The sequence below is a fragment of the Coffea arabica genome, chromosome 2e, assembly GCF_036785885.1.
Source record: "Coffea arabica cultivar ET-39 chromosome 2e, Coffea Arabica ET-39 HiFi, whole genome shotgun sequence".
Lineage (NCBI taxonomy): Eukaryota > Viridiplantae > Streptophyta > Magnoliopsida > Gentianales > Rubiaceae > Coffea > Coffea arabica.
This window is the reverse complement of record NC_092313.1, coordinates 66,461,279-66,464,979: the sequence shown is the minus strand read 5'-3', so window position 1 is coordinate 66,464,979 and position 3,701 is coordinate 66,461,279. Positions and strand designations below refer to the sequence as shown.

At 36.4% G+C, this 3,701-nt stretch overlaps 1 long non-coding RNA gene across 1 annotated transcript; it reads left to right on the top strand.

Moving 5' to 3' along the window:
* Window positions 1-534: 534 nt before the first annotated feature.
* LOC140037347 (uncharacterized) lies at window positions 535-2,218 on the top strand. Its single transcript, XR_011841272.1, has 3 exons — window positions 535-870; window positions 1,340-2,009; window positions 2,111-2,218. It is a non-coding gene; the product is annotated as an uncharacterized lncRNA (long non-coding RNA).
* The last annotated feature ends 1,483 nt before the right edge of the window (window positions 2,219-3,701 follow it).

Sequence of the window (3,701 nt, the reverse complement as noted above, 5' to 3'; positions counted from 1 at the left end):
GAAAATTATTAATCTAAACTTATGTTTCCAACCAAATTAATTACACTTTCTTAATCTGTGTGAAAAAAAAAATCAAGACTAACAAAACGGGACGGAGGGAGTACTATTTACTAATGAATATTCTCATTTACTTTTTCCATGTGTGGCATTTTCTGTGTCTTCTTCTCTTCTGGGCCAACATTATCCTCAAATCTAATGAGTAAACTGGTAATTGAAAGTCATGATTAATCCTTTGAAGCTATTTCTTGGTTGAAAATCTAACAAATATTTCCAGCAAATTTAAGTGTTACAAAACGTTTGCCCAAAATTAAGTGTTTATTTCTACTAGTAGTGCCTGCTTTACCTTCGTTATGGAAATGGAACATTGTCTTAACATGTATCTCTAACTCCCACACGACCAATACTGATTTTGGCTGGCATGTGAAGCCTCAGTTGGTTTGGGAAGAAGTCTTAGGTTATTCTGGCAATTGAAAGTTGATAGCTCTTGACCATTCTTGCAGAATTTACCGATATCTTACTGGCTCAGTAATGTTTTCCACATTGGAGGATGGGAAGATAGTGAGAGGCTTGGCAGGGGTTCCAAGTGAAGGTCCAGTCATACTAGTTGGCTATCACATGCTGCTAGGTTTGGAACTTGTTCCTCTCGTTGAAGAATTCTTGAGGCAAAGGAAAATTCTGGTCCGTGGTATAGCACATCCAACAATATTCTCACACATAGTGGAGACTGATAGAAAAGAGTTTACATTCTTTGATATGGTGAAAATAAACGGTGCAACACCTGTCAGTGCAAGCAATCTTTTCAAATTGTTTAAAACAAAATCACATATTCTGCTCTATCCTGGTGGCGCTCGTGAGAGTTTGCATCGTAAGGTACTTCATAGAAACTGTTAATCAATGTGACTAATCCACTGTACTTCAGATGACTTCAAGCTTTTCCCTCTTAAATCTTGTGAGATTATGCTTAGTTAAATCCTCACGAATTAACTTTCTCGGATATGCATGTTAAGAGAATGTACATAGTAATAATCCTTACGGCATTGGGATGGCTTATAAAAATGTATAGCATGTTTTAACTGTTTGCCTTGTTTCAATTTTCCATTGCTTGTCAAACTGTTCAGCTTGGATTCGCTTTGACAATGAATGTTTAAGTAGCTATCTGCACCATGCCACTTGGTTATTTCTTGATATGATCACAAGCCACTTTTTGCTGCTGGTGTCATTTGTAACCTTTTCTTCCAACGCCCACAGGAAAACATGTATTTGTTTTGATGACTTTCGCTTTGTAATTCTCCTCAATATCGTTTCCAACATTGATGAATGCTCTCGCACACTTTCTCAGGGTGAAACGTACAAGTTGTTTTGGCCTGAACAGCTAGAATTTGTGAGAATGGCAGCTAAATTTGGTGCCACAATTGTACCGTTTGGTGTCATTGGAGAGGACGATATAGCAGAAGTAACTTTACTCCCTTTACAATACAAACTTTCTTGCTTTCATTATTTGTGGATCTTTCCTTGGTGAAATAACGCATACACTAGAGCTCAAAGATAAGATACATATGCTGGTCACAAAGTGCCACAGAAAGCTGTGCTAGCTTTGTAGTCCATGGATTCTGCACATGGGTGTGGAATTTCAACTTATCAAAGGGCAATATCTGTTCCAATTTCCTCATACAAGCTAAAGAGGCAATATGAGCAGGGAGAAGGCATTACAGTGTCCTTTAGTATCAATCATGTCACCTTAAAGGAAAGTGTGTTGATTTTCAATCTTCTAACACTAGCTAATCAAAAGCCTTTATTTAATTTTTGTTTTGACTAAATCCGAAGGTTAAATGTGGACCACGAGGAAGGATTGTGGCGGACCTGTGGCGAACAGCAGTAAGTTCCATCAAGGGTGTATGTGAAATTCTTTTGTAATTGCAGTTAGTCCTTGACTATGAAGACCTGATGGTGATCCCAATGCTGAATGACGACATTAGAAAAATTAACGAAATCTCGAATTTTAGAGTAAGGTAATGACCCTTTATTGCTCATACCGTTCTTCTCAAAACTCTGAGAGAACTAGATTTTCCACTGATGAACATTTGAAATAACCAATGTGGTTGTGTTGCAGAGCTCATGTGACTGGAGAGGTTGCAAACCAAGAAATATATTTGCCAGGCCTTTTGCCTAAGTTCCTGGCCGCTTGTACTATTTGTTTGGGAAGCCTATTCAGACAAAAGGAAGGCAAGAGTTGTTGAAAGACAGAGAAAAAGCAAGAGAGCTGTATCTCCAGATAAAGTCTGAAGTTGAAAACAGTATGGCCTACTTGCTTAGAAAAAGGGAGGAAGATCCTTACAGAACTATCTTGGACAGAACAGCATATCGGGAAGTTTTTGCTCCAATAGATCAATTCCCAACCTTTGATCCCTGAATCATGATTTGCAAACATACATCTCACTGCAAAGTAGAATAGGACTTATAGCAGATTGTCAAGCTATGATGTTGACAGTCATTCTTTCCCCTACATATTCTTTTTCTGCTCTACAGTTGAGGAGGGGTGGGGGTATAAAGTTGATGTAATTGAATTACATACATCGTAGCTTGTAATCCCGTGTATAAACACGGGGCACATACGTGAAGATATATTAGAAAACTAATTTGATTTGGTGAAACTCCTATTTGAAAAGATATATTGTCACATCCCATACCATGGAACACAATGCTGCTGTACTCTATGACTAATTCACAAGACACAATTATTAGCAAATGCTTATAAGGTCAAAGGAAGGCCAACACTCAAAAATAAACTTCTATTTCCTTCATTGCAGCCACTTTCAAGTTCTAGAATCCTCAATCCTTATCTTAAGCCTCTTTGAATGTAATAATATTTGCATAGTGTTAATACGTGGGAGTGAGCTGCAACTTGCTCAATAAGTAGTTTATGCACTTTCCTGTTGGCCTAAACATGTTGACATACATAATACAATTCAAACGTCCATTGATACGTATGTATAGTACATACTTCACAAAGTATAGTTAAAGCAAGCAATTAAATGCCACAAGAGCATTTACAATGTAGACAATCACAAATAAACTGAAGATTTAAATTTATTAATTGACCCTGGATATCAAGTTCTTAGCTAACAGTGGTTTAAGGTACTAACTACAAAACAGTTAGCCTCTAATGATACTAATTACCATTCGACTATCCCGTTCAATGATAACAATAACATCCATTTTCATCAATGCTAACTACCACACAAGGAGTTAGTCCCGTCAAAAGCAACCTTATAGAAGAGCTTAACAATGTTGTATCCGTCATTCTTATTTAATGATGATCTTATATTTATAGTACATCAATAATATACACATGCTTGTGCCATTTTTAATATACAAAATAGCTTTCAAAATTACAAGAGATTAACAAATATGTTTTCAAAGATGAAGAGCACGTGAACTACTTATCTCCACCAAGCATGTTAGCATCCAATTCATTTCCAAACCTTCCAAGAGAAATCATTTCCCACCTAAATATATTAAAAGTACGAAGTTCAAACTCTAAAGATTCTTAACTATGATAATTTATCATAAAATGGAATCTAAACACTATCCTCAATCAATAACCCATCGCAAAGATCATTTTCATGCTTGGGAAACATATAAGTCAGTTTTAAAGATTCATCGACTCTTATAGGTATAGAAATAGGGTGAGATTTTTATGT